The following is a 19,295-nucleotide window of genomic DNA, read 5'->3' on the forward strand; positions in this document are numbered from 1 at the left end:
ACAGATAGACTTTGAGAATTCTCTCTCTCTCTCTCTCTCTCTCTGTGTGTGTGTGTGTGTGTGTGTGTGTGTGTGTGTGTGTGTGTGTATGCGAGGTAGGTGTGTGTGTGTGTATTTGAGAGGGAGGAAAGTGGAATTCCAGGTATTGGCATTTTGTAAAGATTTCCTTGTGATATGGAATCAGGGCTAAAAGCCCTGCTTTGGTGGATGGAAAAGGTTTCAGTATATGAAGCGCAGACATGAAAAGAAAGAGAGAAGTGTGTTTGCGTGTTTTGGGATTGCTTGTTTGTTAGTGCCATTTGGCCTACCCTAGCATGTAGGTGATTATTCCGGTAGAGGTTGTTCACATGCATGTAGTAGTACCCTCATCTGATAACAGTTATACATTGCTAATTGCTGTCTGTCTTTATGTACCACAGTTCTTAGTTTATCCACTTATATTATCCCTTTGTTGTTGTTGTTATTATTATTATTACAATTATATGCTAACCATATAAATGGGCTCATTGTCCATCTCAGCACAACTTAGAGTTAGAACGTACCTTGCTGTTAAGCCTAAAGTATGGTAGGTTCTAAGATGCATTTTATATATGGTAAGAGGCAAAGGAAAAACACTACTAATTAACTAGAAATCATCCTAAGTTATGATTTTGCAGAGATAGTGAAAATAAAACCAACCCACATGTCTTAAAGCTAATGAGCACAATGCTGTTGTTCCTGATGATCGATAAGGAAGTGGGCACAGAAAGCCTCAAGTTGTGTGTTCGCATTGCTCAATTAGGAAGAACAAAGTACGAGAATTTACCATGACAACACCATTTTTCATAATTATAATTTTAAATGAAAATATTAAATTTCATATAGACATACCCTAATTACTTTATTTGCTCCCCTAATTTTGGTTGATCTTATTGTGATGTGTGCTTTGTGTGTATTTATGTGTCTATGTATGATGTATGCATATGTGTGTGTGTGTGGCCTGTGTGCATGCCAGAGGACGACATCTGGCATATTTTATCACTCCATTTCATTCCCTGAGACAGTGCCTCTCCCTATAGCTAGGATGGTGACCAGCAAGCCTGAGTGGCACTTCTGTCTCTGCTTTCTTCTCCCTATGCTGGTGTTACTGGTGTGCACTTAACCATGCCTGGTTTTTTATCTGGGTCCTTGGGATTCGAACCCACACCCTCACGCTTATACAGTAAGCAATATTTCCCATGGAGCAATCTCCCCACACCTGATGTGTGTTTTGGCTTGTGTCCTTTCCTTGGTTATTGACAACTATGGATAAAGTGCTAATTTGAAGCCAGAGAGGTTGCTAAGATTATTCAGTTCTGAGGGAGCCAATGTTCTTCACTGCAAATGTTAAGACTTTCCTCTCGTGAATCTGGAGACAGTGGCTCTTCAACAAATAACCTTGAAGAGTTGCCTTCTTTTCTGTCATGTGACACAGCTGGAATTTAATCTCCATGAGATTATCATGTTTTGTTTTTGGTAGAGCTCTTGTCTCAGCTGTTGGCTCTTGGAAAAGGAACAGCAAGTCCACTGTTGGGACAAATGGAAAGACAGACACTAGCCCCAGGACATTGCATCTGCTGGAGGATGGGTCCTGCATTCTGACCTCTTAACCGTAGCACCTGCTACAGAGCCCAACAACCATGAATGTGGTGTGAGCCGCTATAAGAAAAAGGGGATGGGAGGAAACCTAGATAAGCCCATATAATATAAAATCTAGATAAGCCCCTACAATATAAAACAGAAAAGCAAAAAAGTAAGATCTTCCTACATAGATACAGCTTCACATACTGTGGGAGATGAGGCCAATTGTGACAGGAAAAACTTGCGAACTGAAATTGTGATAAGCTCACTAAGAAAAGCTTTCAGGGTGTTAATAAACGGTGAGAGATTTAGGAATGGGGAGGCTGTTGTCTGGAACTGAAATCTCAGACATTTTTGTGTGAGGAGATCCTTGCTCAGTGATCCTGATAAAATGTAGATTCTTATAAGATTCTTATAGGCCTGACAATCTCCATCCTTAACAAGGTCTCAGGTGTTATATGCAGATACCTCCTGTCCTAGAAGAATCTTGCAGAAAGGAGGGCATGAGAGACCGGGATATTCAGAGGTGGTGCTGATCCATACAGCAAACAGGGTCTTGTTTCTTTAAGCCTCTCATTCAATCTTATCCTAGTGTGTTAGGATTCCATTTCCCTTGGCGGCCTCCCGCAGATAGTCTCAGAAGGAAGTAGGGAACTTTCTAAAGTTTGAAGCAACTTTGAGATTGTGAACAGATGTTTCTGTTATCCGAAATTTGTTTAAGGAACCCCCAAACTGTCAACAAAAATAAGAAATTCTTGAACACACCAAAGAAGACCCCTCACTTAACGTTGTTACTTAATCTCATTTTCCTGAAATGTTGTGGTTTTTATTTCCCAGGCAAATATAGTGAGAAGTCCATGTTCTGGGTGGTTACTGCCACTTCTAGTATGAGCTCCTAGACCTCCCTAGACAACACTGCCCATCTGGGGGAATAAAGATGAGGACATTATCTCTCTAGGATATGGTTGAGGAGAAGAATTTTATTGAAGGGATGAAGGAAGTACAGCCAGAGATAGCTGGAAGAGTCCAGACTGAACTGGGGCTCAAATGGCTCACTCAGTATTGGAGCTTCAGATCACTGGCCTTTATTGGAGCTAAGCAAAGTTCTGTGTCTCCACCCAAGATTGCTGGGCCTCCTTAATGGTTAGAGCTATTGACAGGCAGTAACAGGAGGGAAATGCCCCCAGCCAACCCCAGCCCCTGTTCAGACAGACAGTATCTCCTTTTATCACATCTTGTCCATCAGTATCTGGGAGATGGCAGTTAGGGTCTACAATGATAGCATTTGAGCCCGCTTGGTTGTCTTTGTTTTATAGCAGTTACTCTCGAACTTTATGAACTGTGGAGTGATGCCTCTGTTGTACAGAAAGTCTTGATTTTACACTCATTTACCAGATAATGGTTTCCTTCAGTCTTACACTGAGGTGAACCATGCCATGGAAAACTAATACTGTATCTCCTTCCTTTATCGTGGTCTAGCTTAGACAAGGAAACATGATTTCAGATCTTATCCAAAGCCTATGCAAACTACTTTGGTTCAGAAAATTAGTCTGTCAATCTTATGGAGTCCAGGATTTTCTTGGGCACTTACATGGTTTCAGGTGGGTCAAGAAATATTGAGATAGTCTGTCCTTAAAATTACAACACAGGTCTCCGAAGCCAGCTGGTAATTGCAAATACTAGAAATGTTATGAAATGGAAAGAGATCCTGTGAACTCTATGAGAACTTTCTGTCCCGAGGATTGAACTTGGGGCTTTATGTATGCAAGGCAAGCACGATATCACTGAGCTATGTCCCAGGCCTTTAAACTGTTTTGAGACAGAGTCTCACTATGAAGCCTTGAACTTGTGATCCTCCTCTATCTGTCTTCTGGGAGAATGGATACAGGCCTCTGCCCCTGTGGCTGGCTTATAAAGGAACTACTGTTTCATTTCCAGTTGAGTTTTAAGGTCTGCTTTCTCTGATGACAAAACACACTTTGTCCCCTGTCCAGCCTTCATCAGAGCACGTGGCTTTTGCCTGTTCTTTGGGAGCCAAACTTGAAGACGGTCAGACTGGCTTGGTGAACTTCTGCATATGCCAAATTCGGTAGTGCTGAGCAGCATGGGGTACTTATGGTAGCCAGGTACAGAAAAGCAACAGTAGCACACACACTGCTGATACCTTGATCCTCTAGGGGACAAAACAATGAAAACTTCTCCCACTATTGTATGTCCACATCATTCTTGGCTTTGTGTAACCTCCACATAATGCATTTCCCTCAGCTGACATGAAAATAGATTTCTCATTCTCACTGCCCAGTGGAAGAAACAGGCGCAAAGAGAAGAGGTCTCTAACTTCTCCCACAGTGGCATTGGGAGAATCTGTTGGTACAACTGACTTTAACAGCACCCAAAATGACCTAGCGGGCCTTCACCTCCAACCCTGTCTATCTCCTTTTGCTCCTCTGTCTTGTTCACCAAACCTTTTTTCTCTTAAGGGATTCAGAGATGGGGATGGGGATAGAAGGAGAAGGAGTAGAATAAAGAAGGAGTATAAATTCAGGCTAATACAATAAAGTTGTTTCATCATGACTTGCCAGGCTTCAACATAAGAAACTATAACCTACATACATACATACATGTATGTATGTATGTACGTATGTATGTATGTATGTATGTATGTATGTATGTATGTATGTGTATATGTATAGTTTTTGTGAATGTTTTGTCTTCATGGATTTAAGTTCACATGTGCATGCAGTGACCAAGGAGGCCAGAGGAAGGTATTAGATCTTGTGGAGCTGGAGATGCAGCTGGTGAGCTAGCCTGAGGGAATCTGGGAATCAAGCCCAGGTCCTTTGAAAGAGCAGACAGAACGCTTAATCACTGAGCTACCTTGCTAGCTTCTTATGGACACTATTTTTTTTTTAAATTATTTTTAGTTTTAAAATTATGTCCATGCATATTTGTCTGTGTAGGGTTATGTGCACATGAGTGAAGTTGCCCCAAGAGACCAGAAGAATGCCTTGGATCCTCTGGATCTAGAGTTACAGGGAGTTGTGAGGTGTCTGATGTGGATTTTGGGGGGTGAATTTAGGTTCTCTATGAGACCAGTATATGATTTTTTAAAACATTTTAATTTGCGAATCTGTATATGAGCATGTGTGTGCACACATGCGCATGTGCTCGTGCTTGTGAGGGCCAGAGCACCAGATTCCATGGAGCTGGAGTTCTCCCTGTTTGTGAGCTGCCAGACTCACGTGACTGGACAAACGGCCTGCTCAAGTGACTTGGAGAAAGCAGGTGAAGGAGAGGGTATCTGGGGCCGCAGGCAGATTGCGGAGGTGTGGAAGGCACAGGGTAGAGTGGATACTAAAGAAAGGCCTTTCTCTTCTGTCAGAACATCCACACTTGATCTGTCTCCTGTCTTTTGTTTTCCTCAACTGTCAGGAGGCAGACTTTCGGGGATGCCTATCTTTCACTTTCTTAGTTCTATAGACTGCCTCGAGGGTAAGGATGCTGCCGCAGCGTGCCTCACAAGTGTGGGCTGAGCTATCACAGACCCTGGTTCTGGAAAAACAAGCATTCCTTCTTAAGCCTTTTCTAGGAACGTTGGCTTGCAAGGCAGCTCGTCTCCTTTCTTTGAGACGGGGCTTATTTGCTAAGCAAAGGCAGCACCATCTCATCTTGCGGATGCTTGGAGCCAACATCAGTAGCAAATGATCCTCTTAAGCAAGTGCAAGCGGCTGCAGGCAACGCTGGGGGCTAAGCATACGGAATGGACTAAAACCAAAACAACCGCTCAACCTCAATGCCACCGAGCATTGGAGGGACCCTTCAGAATACTGATGTGGGGAAGGCTTTTCAAACAAACAGCTGACGGATTGGGAGAGGGGCTGCATTCCATATGAGCAAACCTCTTGCATGTTGGGGCACCATCTCATGACTTCCTCATTGTCTGGCTACTGAGTCTCATGACTCAGCTACTGGGGACCTGGATAAGGGTATCAGAGGCGTGGACCTGAGCTAGAAAAGGAAGTACCCTATGCACATGTGGGCAGGCTTCTTGTCCCCAAGTAGGGAATTTATTTTCCTAATGATAAGTCTTTGTCTCTCGGTGACCTGTCCCTAACCCCAGCCTCAGAAGACTGAGGTAGAAGGATCCATCCCAAATTTGAGGCCAGCCTAGGATATATAGCAAGCCTCTACCTCAGAAAACAAACAAACAAACCAGAAACAATATAAATCACCATCAATATTTCACCCTACCTATTGCTAGGGCAAAATGGTCTATGCTTGGGGTTTGGAAACGGAAATCCTTGGAGATTTTTGTGCAATCTCTGATCAGTCTTGGCATTCATGTCTGTTCCTTTAGGAACTCTCTTTTTGACAGATGCCTAGGATAGGCCTTATAACACAGAGAGGAAGTTAGGGAAGGCTGATGCCCAGATGAACATGTGTTACTATGTTAGTAGGGCCAGTGTAATTGGGACTCCACAGGCATTCACACTGCTCCTTCATAAGGTATTTGTGGAATGGCTGTGTCTACATGACTGTTGCAATGGTCCCTGGGACTTGATGTTTATGCTCAGTTCCCTTTTAAGTGGCATCATTAGAAACCTGTTTTCTTCCCAACTGTCTGGTTTCTAGTTTATCTTATTTTATGTTATATTTCTTTTCCTGCAGGATAGGTCTTCCTGAACAAACCAGGTCTACTTCTACCTCCAGACATAGATTTAAGGGGTTTAAGGATTTGTACCAGATGGGTTCTTGGTGTGAGTCCAGTCCTGATATCATGTCCCAATTCTGATAACTGAAGTAGGGGACAGTCCCTAGAAGACCTCACACTGTGCCCTAGGTAAAAGGTGAGTTTCACACGTCCCCTCTCCAAGGCTACATGAGCAGTAACAATCAATGGGGAGAGATGTGGGAAGCCACATACGCCATTACAAGATGGCGTTGGCTACCGCTGGCCACCACCCATAAGTTTGGGTAAACAACCAATGTGCGCATGTGCAGTAGAGTTTTTTGCCGAGTCACTGCCTGGCCCGAGGCATGCAAATGAGGTACTGAAAGCATAACCAATCGGGTGTAGACACGCCTCTCCTAGGCCTATATAAGCAGCGCCAGTTCTGGGGCTCGCCTCTGCAATCAAGCTCTCACAATAAACGTGTGCAGAAGGATCCTGTTGTGGTGTCTTTCTTGCTGGCGAGTCGGGTGCTCACAGAGAGAGACTCTGTAGTTGGCTGAACGTCTACAAACTGTGCAAGGATCCTTAGAGAGAGGTTTTTTTGCCAATTGTCATCCATGCTAGGGTAGGATTTTGTATGATGCAGCTGCCTTAAAGTCACCCATGCTCCTGTCTATAATCCTAATGAGCTCATTCATTCACTAAGGTGGACTTAGATGGAAGCATTTTTTTTTTTTTTTTGTACACTGTTGGTGTCCTATCTGGAATGAAGAAAAGTTTGCTCATGTCTTCCTAGAAAATGTCACTCAATGGGAACTAAAGACACATTTACTGTTTTCACCTTGTAGAAAAAGACACATTTGTGGTTATTTTCTTTTTAGTTTTTGTATTATTTGCTTATGCATAAGATTTTCTTTCAGCAATCTTAAACTTAGCTTAGTTCTTCCAGCATTAGGAGCTCTGCTCTCTTCTTTAAATTTAAAATAAATATTTTATTATTTAAATTTTTAATTAATCATTCCATTTGTTTACATCTCAAATGATATTCCCCTTCCTGGTTACCCCTCCACAACTCTCCATCCCATCTGCCCTCTCCCTGCTCCCCTTTGCCTCTATGAGGATGCTCCCCCATTCACTCCAGCATCCCCCTACCCTGAGGCATCAAATCTCCACAGGATCAAGGACCTCTCCTCCCACTGATGTCAGAGGAACTGTGCTCTTACTGGACTCTCTCTAGTCTCTTTCTGCCTGGGAAACTTTCTCCCTTCTGCTGATGTGGAGACTGAGTCTCTTACATCCCACATGTTTCCTGATTTTCTGCCTTGGTAGATAACACGATTTCTCATTTTGTTTCCCACTCAGAAGTTCACCCATCCATCTGCCAATGCATTCACCCATGCATCTGTTCATGCATTCACTCATGCATCTGTTCATGCACTCACCCATGAATATGGTCAAGCATTCACCCATGAATATGGTCATACATTCACCCATGTATCTGCCCATGCATTCATCCATGTATCTATCCATGCATTCACCCATGTATCTGCCCATGCATTCATCCATGTATCTGCCCATGCATTCACCCATGTATCTGCCCATGCATTCACCCATGTATCTGCCCATGCATTCACCCATGTATCTGCCCATGCATTCATCCATGTATCTACCCATGCATTCACCCATGTATCTGCCCATGCATTCATCTATGAATCTGCCCATGCATTCATCCATGTATCCATCCATGTATTCACCCATGTATCCTTCCATGCATTTTTTCATCCATCAATGAGTTAATGAGTGAGTGGATATGGCTGGCATTCATCTTCTATGACTTTGTTCTTCAGAGATCACTTCACCCGTGGCAACATGGCTTTCCTTTTTGTGATTGTAATAAGGCCTGCCTTTAAACTCTGTTGAGAGCATCCGACATGGTGCTTGCTTTTTCAGTGTCAATTCTTTCTAGCTTCCCTACTGTGTTGTCCCTTCACTGTAACTTGTTTGCTTACATGTGACAGAACTCTGCATTCAGTTTTCAGGTATTTTAAAAACCACTTTGATCATTATCGTGAAATGTTTAGCTAACATTTAAATCCAATTACTATTATAACTCCATGACATTTCTTTAACTTTTTATTAAGACACAGCATCAAATTAATGTAAACATGAAGACATTATTTCAGTATGTNCAAATTACTTCTCAGGTGTATATCTAGTTCTTATTATTCCCACTCTAGTTTTGTCTTGATGAATTTTAATATTATATCCCAAGACATTTTGTATCATTTTGTTAAAATATCTCATATTTTAAAGACTTCTACGAATGGGAAAAAAAACAAGGTAAAAAATTGTCATACCAATTCACTTCAAGGAATAAGTGAACTAGAGAGTGAATTGTTCTGTTCTCTGTCTTCAGATGACTCAACAGGTGACTGTGTAAGTTTTGCAAATCATCACACTCTTTAAAGTTCTTCCTTGTGAAGTTATAGATATTCTCAAAACAATAAAATGAAGGAAAATGTTGAAAATCTTAAGAAATTTAATACATCTATTTTGTTTATGGGAGTAGGAAAAGACATTTGGTGATATGAAAATCTAGTAAAATAAGGGCATGAATAATAAATTGGTCCAAGTGCAACCGAAGTACTAAACTTAGTGAAGTGGTCAAATATGAAACATTGAAGGGAGGGGAAATAAGTACATTTGGAGGAAGATTATTTGAATAAGGGTGACGTTCTAGACAAGTGTTACACTGAAGGTATTTGAAGACAAGTAGATCCCAGAGGTGTAGTGGGCACTCTTCATTGTGTCTAGACAGAGTGCTGTAAATGAGCACTGGATGGTCCTCTGGGCAGACTTTAGATGAGGTGGCTGGAAGACAGTCCTGTTATCTCCAGTCCTCCTTCCTTAACTCTGCAGCAACTCACTTGATTTCCAATGAAATGCTTCTCTCAGTCAGTCTGTGGCCTGCATGCCAGCTTTAGGCTGGATTGCACTGCCCACTCTGCCCTCCCCCTCTATCATCTTATCTTTGTCTTCTGAACTGCATGTCCCTTCACATCTGAATGATAATGTTTGAAAATGCTGGACATTTTCTCTATTGTGTCCTGTGCGCCCACTCTCTCTAGGATATGAGAATATAGAGTTAAAGAACCTCAAGCATTTATTTCAGGTAACAAGGTAAGATGAATTCCTTCCTATATGTACTATGTATTAGAGCACACTTGAGGAAGCACCCTTAAGCATATAAACACAGACAGACAGACAGACAGACACACACAGACAAACATACACACACACACACTTTTCAAAAATATTTCACATACATTCACTTTAAGTAGTAATATATGATGTTTAAAAAACTCCAAATTTGGTGTGGGCTCTGATTGGTTTAGTTTCTTCTGCTTTAAAAAGTAATTGTTTACTTAGGACCTGTCTGCAGACTGCTGCCGTTCTTTGTGTTCTGTATTATAGAATGATGTATGCTATTTATTATGGAATAGCACCAAAGTATGTTATATGTTATGTATGGTTATGGTCACTGATCTTTGTCAGACTTATCTACTTATTACCTGCTGAGCCATCTCGCCAGCCCCCATCATATGTTTTTAAATGTTCCTTAGTTGATCTCAAACTAGTGATGTTTGAAACCCCTGATGTAAGGCCTCACCAAGGAGAGCTTGGTCTGTGGGCCAGCAGTGGGGAGTTACTGGTAGCTTGTTGGCACTCTCAAGCCTCATTTTGTTCTTTCTGAATCAGAATTTGCATTTTGTCAAGATGCCAAGATATTTCCATATGCAAAGTTGTTGGAGCATGCATAGACATTAAAGGGCACACTGCTGACAATTTTAGCCATTCATTCATAAGCAGTTGATTAAGCTCCCAGAGTACATCACGCAAGCAAGGGATGAATCCAGGCTGCTTACAAAGTGGTACTCTATCATTATTTTAGGAGGGAATTGGGGGGGTCTGTGCAGGTCAAGTACTTCCAAATAGGGTCAGACCAGATTTGAACTCTGGGCTCTGTTACTTCAAAGGAGAACCTTTCTCACAATGCTACACTGCTTCCGAGTGTAGTATAGTTTTTGTTCTTTTTATATTAAACTAAGTAAGCAATACTTTCTAAATGTTCATCCTACTGATAAAATATTTTAACCCAATTATCAAGAATGAGATTGAGACAGGTTACTTGGTGAAACAAGTAGTTTGGGGATAGTTGCCCAGTGAAGTGAGGAGTTGTTTTTTAGTTACTAATGCAGGAACCAAGAGACAATACAAAACGATTCTCCCTTGGTTATAAGTGAGTCCTGGGGGACACACCGAATATTCATTTTAAAGAGGGAATATTCTCAGTTAGTTATGTGGGGGCTGTAGTGAGCCTGACTTCAGGTAATAGGTCTGGGAAACCATAGTTGCCTGTAGGGTAGCTTCATCTAATTCTACAGGCATTCTTGTCTTCTTGACTGCCTCAGGGGCATGATTCTGAGGCTACTTATTGGAAGATTTTGTGTAAGCAATTCACAAGGCCTGTAGTAGCCAGGATGTGAGGGATATTTGATATGACTGGAGATATGCTTAGTGATGTATATTGCATGTACTAGTATTACTTTAGCCAAATAACAGGAATGATCTGTCACTGTAGCTCTTCACATGCCTAACTCTGGGCTGTCTTGTATCAGTTTCCTTCTCAAATCCAAGTTAGTTTTAATGGATCATTTCTAAGTTATATTAAATATAATAAAGTGGAATCAGAAATACAAACTGTAGCTTTTCATGTAATCCTAAGTAATTTAAAATCATACATGTGCAACAGCTTTTAAGATTACTGCTTAAAATTTGGTTCTTCAGACACATCCTAACATCAGCATTATCTCTTTGGACATTCTACCTTTTCGGCTTTTATATGAACATTGTTCTCTATAAACCTTTGTTCTGTATGTAAGACTTCTTTTAGAATCTGTTTTATAAGTAGAGATGGTGAATCAAAGATTATGAGGATTAAGATTGGAAAGGAAATATATTCACTTACAATGAGAAATCCAATTCATCAAAAAGACTATCCGTCAGTGCACTCACTGTGTGTCATAAGAAATACACGTTTTGAAGACTTATTATGCTCACTGTAAAGTTGCCTTCTAGAGAGGCTACACAAGTGTGAATTTGTGCTCAAGGTAATGTTTGAAGACCAGCTGCCCCTGTAGGACTGGACAGAGCATCAGCAAGGTGGAAGTTTAGTGGGGAGGATGATGGCAGTAAGCCCAAGCTACCTCTGCACCTTTTCATGTTAGCAGACATCGGTGGTCAGTATTTTCTACAAAACCCCAAACTCAAACCAAACCAAACCAAACTAAAACACCACCACCACCACCACCACCAAAAGAACACCTGCCATCTCATTAGCAAAACCAAGGATTAAAGGAGGATGGAGCAAATTACAGACATATCTAGATCCACTGTCTCTATTGATGCCAATAAGTCAGTATATATTTGTTTTCTTAAACCTTCTCTCTGGCTCATTTTTCAAGTGGCAAAAAATATGCCTGGGTAGTTTAGAACAAGTCTGTATTCTGAATATATAGCAATTTAGTGTGTGTTTGCCACCCCCCCCCCAGTGAACTTTTTAAACCAAATTTTATAAAACATTGGATTTATTACCTTTATATGTGACAATATATTAGCAACCCATTTTCCTTAATGTATCCATCTTATTATTATTTTCTGTATTATTCTTGTACTCAGATGTGGATCTGTTTGAAAGATAACTTCCCATGTGTGGAATTGATACAGCAAATGGCATTCAAACTACACAGTTATCCTACTTCATATAATCAAGGATCACTTCTAAAGTTTCATGTAGATTTGGAGCATTTTGTTAACATTTTAAAGACTTGGAAAGGCTTTACATGAGTCACAATAGAACAGTGTATGCAATAATTCATTCTTCAGCAACTTACTATACATGAAACTCTGGGGGTGAATACCCAGAGGTGGATTGTTTATATAATTCTTGTTTTTTTTTTTTTAAGGAAGAAAGATAGGTATTATACAAATACCAAAAGAGAAGATGTGATGCATTGGAGGTTTAAAATGTGGAGACTGGATCTTATCTGAGGAATTAACTAAACTCAGAGAAATCAATGTTTCTGTGAAGATGACACCACCCCCCAAACAGTTGGTTAGAGAGGGGGCTAGCAGATATTCAAGACAGAGGAATAGACTTGTGGGAAACACAAGGCCTAGAAAACTAGGGTGGTAGTGACTAAAGCTGGATAGATCCGTAGGGGTCAGCTGACATGAATTTTGTAGGCCAAGATAGAGATTTGGGGTCTTTTTCTAAGCTCAATGGGAATTGAAGATAGAAAGGCTCTATCTTCCCTTTTCTGTTCTATGCATGCATGTGTATGTGCAAATGTACTTGCCTTTGTGTACACTCATGGAAGCTAGAGATATGAATGAAGCTTGCAATTTCACTAGATTGGCTGGCCAGCAAGGCCCTGTGATCCACTCTCCCTTCCTCCTGACTGTGAACAGGTATACGCTATCAACCTTGATTTTATGTGGGTAATGAGGATGGAAATTCAGGTCCTCATACTTGTACATGTTACTCACTGAGCCATCTCCCCAGTGAAGTAATATGATCAAATGACATTGCAAAGAGTCTCCCTGCCCTGTGGATCATAGACTGGAAATGAATGAGATTAGAGTTGTGGGATCCAGCAGGGGTTTCTGTGGCCAGACAAGATTCAGGATGCTTGGGAAAGTCGAGGATAGTGGAGGAAGAGAACTGAGGGAACAGATGGGACATGTGCTGGGGGACAACCTAGAGGACTTGGATTTAGTGATGGGAGAGAAGTGAGAGGTCCATTTGAAAGAAGGTTGGCTTAGACAACATTCATACTCCTTTGCATGGCTGAGACACTTACACTGCGTGAGCCTTGGCCATATACAGGGCTAAACAAATTTGATTTCCTCCGTCTACTCTAAGGAAAAAATGTCAATCATTAATCTCAAGGGTTATTGCTAGTTTCATTGTTTTATACCTAACAATGATAATCATGCTTGCATATGACTTTTTAATATTTGATGATCATTTATTGCTAACAGCTTTATTAGTATATAAATGATATTTAGCAAGTTTTCATATTTAAAGATTACAATTTTATAAGCTTGATGTATGTATACGAGTATGATGCCATCTTCCTAAGCAAAACTGTGAACCCATCCGTTATTTCCAATGCCTCCTGTGACCCATTGAGGCATTGCCTTTCTCTTCTATCCCTTTGCAGCAACTCACCTGGCTTTTGATATCTCAGATGATTTTGGATCTTTGTGGAATTTTGTGCAAATAGGATCAGGCAATAGTGTATTCTTTTGTGAGGCAAAAGATGTTTGTGGGTTTTTTTTTAATTTGATAAAAATATTTCATGAATATATTATTTTTATTATTAAACCAGTACCAGGAGACTGCTATTAGCTCCAAGGTCAACTAAGTAGTTCATATCCACTGTCAGATGCTCTTGTGTATGGCAGTTCATCTCCATGATACAAGCACGCAGGGCAGGGGTCTATCCTGTGTCTTTGGGTGTGGGAGTTGGGATTATGACCTGGGTTGTCCGAGATGAGTTCCTGATTGCTCACAACAGCATACATGTCAAGAATTCTATTGGCAGGGCAAACAGATACAAGTAGCCTGAAGTTGTGTGGAGCTTCCATGGTTTCTCGTCAGAATCCAGGGCAGACCTGTGCACAGCAAATTTACATGGGTGGGTGCTGTTGGAGGGATGGCTCAGTGGTTAAGAGCACTTGCTGTTCTTGCAGAGGATCTGGATTTGGTCCTAGCATCAGCATAGTAGATGGCAATCATGTAACTGCAGTCCTAGTGTCTTCTGGCTTCTGTAGAGTGTTTGCACAGGCACGAACGTGATGCATGTATGTATATGCAGGTAAAAAGTTCATACACATAACACAAAACAAATGGATAAACTCTTTAAAAATGAATAGGAGGAGGAGTTTTGGGTTACCTCTGACTTGGCCAGAACCGCTTGGCTCTGATCTACTTGTTACTTGATGCATCAGGGTGAGCTTTCTTTCAACACAAGTCCTTTGTGTTCCAAATGGTTTGAGAGCTGGGAATGTATCTCGTTGGCAGGACACTTACTTAGCATGTATAAGACCTTGGGTTCAATTTCTTGCATTAAAATACTAAAGGATGTTAAAAGAATGAAATGAGCCAGGTGTGGGGGTATACACCTATAGTCCCAGAACTTGGGGGTAGAGGCAGGGGGATCAGGAGTTCAAGATCATTCTTGACTACATAGAGAGTCGTAAGACAGCATGGGTTCATGAGACCCTGTCTCCAAAGAGGAGAGGTGGCAGTGGAGGGGCTGGAGAGATGGTTCATCTGGTGAAATACCTGCTGCCTAAGCATGCAGACATGAATTTAACCCCAGGACCCACACAAAAGCCAGGCAGATATGAAGTCATAAATAAGAACCCCGGGGCTTGATGTCCAGTTAGGCAATCTGAATTGGTGTGCTGAGTTTAGTGAGAACCTCTGTCTCAAGAAAGAAACCCAGTACTGACCTCCTGCCTCCATATGCAGGTATACATATATGTATATGAGTCCATACATGTGGGCACACACACACACGGACACACAAATACACAAAGGCTTGGAGAACATTGAAGCAATTGAGTGTTCCATTCAGAGGCAGTTACCTGAGGCCTTACCAGGGTTGACATGAAATTCAGGTGCTTAATAAAAAAATAAATTTTAAATAAGTGAAGAATAACTTTTTGGTATAAAAATAAAAATTGCTTTTGGTTTTAAATGTTATGTATGACACAGTTATGTTAATCTCCCCCTCATTTTTACTACACAACACGCATGCGTATAAAACTGTCCTGTCCAAGAGAAGGGCAGAGTGAAGGATGTGGACAAAGGGTTGATTCTAACGAGCAGTAGCCTGTCTGAGGATGGTCCTTACCCAAAGAATCATGTACTCAAGACCAGGTCTTCCCTTGATGTGAACCCAAGAATGGCTTCTACTGCTTCTCAGGGGGCTGGGATGAGAAATGGATGGATGTAGACTGAGAGAGGCCAGTGCCAACTTAGCCTGCACTGTGTCTGTCTCCTCCCTTCTACCTTCCCTTTTTACCTGGGTCCTAGGCTATGTGTACAGCTTAGGATTTCTGTAGTGATGTGATAGACCTTGGTCCAGGCACTGATGCTTGGTGGCAGGGCACATTGAATTCCTGGTTTGAGAGCTTCCCATGTTTTCTCTGGAACTTGAGGGAAAGAGGCATCCTAGGAGGGAGGAGATGAGGAGGAGAGAGACTAGAGTTGAGAGTTAACAAGCAAAATCACTCAAATGATCTTTCTTCTTCCTCTTCTCTGCCCTGGCCTCATTAATACAAGGAGGCTAATATTTGGCTCTGGAGTGTGTGCAGGACTGGAGCTCTCTCCAGGGGCACTGTTAAATGTCATAAATTGCAAGCGTGCAGTTAGAAGAGTTTGTGAATGGCATCTGAGCCTGAGGCCATCTAGTAATATTTATACGGTGGAAGTTCAGCCTGTTTCCCTTTTAGAAAAAGTTTCCGATTTGCTTCATAGGATGTCCATCTCAGTCACTGTATTTGGACCCCAATGGAAGAAGACTCTCGGATCCGAGTGCCAGGGGAAGGCTGTCGAAGAAGCAGGCTTTGTGCTTGGGGACAATGTATAAAGGCTCCCATCCAGGGCCTTTTGTTCTGCCCCATGCCTTCTTTCTCTTAAGAGTACAATCAGGAATCAGGTCTCTAACTGCTGGGAGTAAAGAGGATCATGCTTATTTTAGTCTATAAAAATCTAGATAATAAATTAAACATGCCATCATAGCCATATTCAAAGGTCATAAAACCCCATAGCAGGGATGATGGAATATTACCAAAAATAATAAAATCCCAACTCACTCATTCCTGGAACGTATTCGAAACTCCTGTTTAAAGTTATATATAGGGATACTCATTTATTCCAGGAGCAGTACTGTGAGGCAGATACCATTGCAACCCCCATTTTAAAAACTGAGAGTCTAAGGTCCAGATTTCTGTTACAGAGGCAAACGTTGGATCATGCTTGCTGCTTATACATAGGCAGGTACCTCAAACCCATAGCACGCGTCCCAGGATCCTCACTGTTTTGCCTCTTTAATTTCATTCAGTACATCTTTGGACTTGTGTGTGCATGTTGAGAATGCTGGCTTCTTATTTTATCACAAAGCACCCTCCCCCAACCAAATCATCCCACCTTTTACCTGGGCTTCCACATGGCTATCCTAGACCATTCCAGTCTATAAAATCCAGAGAATAAATTAAATATGTTGTCATAGTCCAAAAAAACAAGCAAACAAACAAACAGACAGACACCACTAACACTATGACCTACAGCAGCAGCAACAACAACAACAACAACAACAAAATAACCCATAAAACTTTCCCTTTGATCTGGAGTATTAACTGTTCCTTGGTTGTGTATGCCTCTACTGCCCCTCAAGTCTTGAGTTTTTTCTTAAGGAGCCATCTCTCTCTGTTCTACACAAAACATCCTCTCCTCAAAGTGTTCTGTACAACACAGTAAAACTTTAGTGTTATGGGAAGCCAGGAACACAAAATCAACCATCATGAGTGGCAGCAACAGCCATAAATAGCTCTTGCCCTTTCCTTTTCTGGCATGATTTTTGGCTGCTGTAGGATTCATGATGGGCAAACCCACAGGATGTGGGTGTTAAGTGTGGATTTACCTATTAATTGTTATTGAGTCCCTTTCCCATTAAGTTGAAGAGCTGTGATTCTAAAGATGCTAAAAGCTTGAATAAAGATTTAAGGGTCAGGTTAAGTGATGTCAGAATTGACTTGGGGTCTGGTCATGGTTTGTTCAACACATTTAAAGTTCAAGCTTTCTTTAGAATGTGACAGTGGGTCCTGAATTGGGACTGATAGGGACAGAAAGCATGCTGGAGAACTTTTGACTCAAAAGTTGGGTCTTAAGACTCTTCCAAGCGAGTTACTGGGCATCTCATGGGGGCACGTGTGACTTGTGGTAAGAGTCATTGAGAAGTGGGAAGAATTTTGTGCCTGTCCTCTTGAGTTCTCCAGGTTTACCTTTGTGGTATTTTTGGTCTCTGGGCCTGTCCTCAAGTATCCTCAGTGCCTAGAAAGAGCTGTTTGTCCTCCTTCCAAGAGAAAGAGACCTTCTAGGTACAGTGCATAATGACGACTTTTCTTTTATATTCGTCATAAAGATCGATAATCCACATATAATTTCCACACTGGGTGGTAAGTATGAGTAATTATGGAATAATTAAATGTGCAAAGGGTGGCCAGGACTGTTAAAAGAGCAATTATGTAGCTAACTCCTCTGGGCTGCCTTCACTCTGAGTTGAAATAAAATAATTTGAAATATAACATCAAACTCCAGAGTGAAGATTTTAGACTCCTCTTCAGCCTGTAATGGAACTTCCTTTCTATCTCAAAATTTAATGAACACATAGCAGTCCCAGAGCCCCAAACAAGGACAGGGACAAGAGGGATTCAGACTGTGGTACAGCAGTGATGTTCTTAGGTGCAAATCCCTTAGCAGATTCAAGGAAGGTGGAGAGGTGATGTGATCCCAGATGTTGGTGTTGTATCTATCAGTCCAGCTGCCTCTTGTAGTTCTGTTTATCGTCTTTTGTTTCATGTTCAGGGTAGGTTTGCTGTATCTCTCCTTCACTATCTACACCCTAGAATCTTAGCACACACATCTATTTTTGCCCTTGTTCATTTCATGTTGGTAGGATTTTATGGGTGTAGCTTCTGACAATACTAGGAGACACAGTCTCAAAGCAAACTTTTTTTGAGACAGGGTATCTCACTAACCTGCAATGTGTCAAGTAGTCTGTTCTGGCTGGTTGGTGAGCCCCAGTGATCCACATGTCTCTACCTCCCCACTCCTGGGGTTTTAAAAATGTGGGTTCTGGGGATGCGAGTTATTCTTACAAGGCAAACACTTTATAGACTGGGAATCCTCTCCATCTTTGTTTATGTATTTTCTGTGGCTACCAGGTCAGGATTGAGTAAAGCTGATAACAACTTAAGTCTCTAGGACCTAAAATATTTACTTTCCGGCCTTTTACAAAGACCTCCCTTTGCACACTGCCTGGTACATTGATAGGAAGTCAGTTTGTATAGGCAGAGTTTCAGCTGCGTTTCTCTCCCTTTCAGTCTTTGTGGATCATGTGTTTGACCTACAGCATCACTATCTGTATCCGTGCATGGCAAATAGTGTTGCTCAAATAATTTCTGATGGGACTGTCTTAATTAGGATTCTATTGCTGTAAAGAGAGACAATGTCCACAGCAACTCTTATAAAGGAAAAAAAATAATCCATTTAATTGGGACAGTTTACAATCCACATAATTTACTGTTTTATAGGTTCAATCCATTCTCTTTTTGGTGAGGAACATGACGGCATGCAGGCGGACATGGTTCTGGAGAAGGACCCAAGAGTTCTTTATCTGGATCTGGAGGCTGCAGGAAGAGCAAGTGAGACCCTGGGCCTGGCTTGAGCTTCTGAAGCCTCTAAGCCCAACTCAAGTGACATACTTCCTCCAACCAGGCCACACCTCCTAATAATATGCTCCCTGTGAGCATATGAGGCCCATGTTCATTCAAAACACCACAGGGACCGATGGCCCTGCCCATGTATAAGAAGAATGTTTCTTTCTTCTGACTCAGAGTGCATTCACATGGTATATTAATGGGAACTAATGCCAAGCAAATTACCCTAACGATAACCTGGGAGTTATATTGGTAATAGATGTGGTAGACCAATTAGAAAATTTTGCAAATTAATAGGGAAAAGATGAATACCTAAATATAAAATAAAGGTTTTAAACTATTTAACAAATACCTAAAAAGCATATGACAAATATTTAGTCTTGCTAGTAATCAAAGAAATGCCAATGAAAAGTGAACCTCTGAGGTTGGCCTTGCCCAACTGCAACAG

General features: G+C 41.4%; 1 protein-coding gene across 1 annotated transcript in view; it reads left to right on the forward strand.

The window, feature by feature from the left end:
• Faxc (failed axon connections homolog, metaxin like GST domain containing) overlaps positions 1-18,742 on the forward strand; it is a 102,323-nt gene extending 83,581 nt beyond the window's left edge. The window contains exon 7 of the transcript XR_003836479.1: positions 18,722-18,742. The gene's annotated coding sequence lies outside the window, so the exon portion shown is untranslated. The remainder of the gene's footprint in view (positions 1-18,721) is intronic.
• The last annotated feature ends 553 nt before the right edge of the window (positions 18,743-19,295 follow it).

This window comes from Mus caroli, chromosome 4 (genome assembly GCF_900094665.2).
Source record: "Mus caroli chromosome 4, CAROLI_EIJ_v1.1, whole genome shotgun sequence".
NCBI lineage: Eukaryota > Metazoa > Chordata > Mammalia > Rodentia > Muridae > Mus > Mus caroli.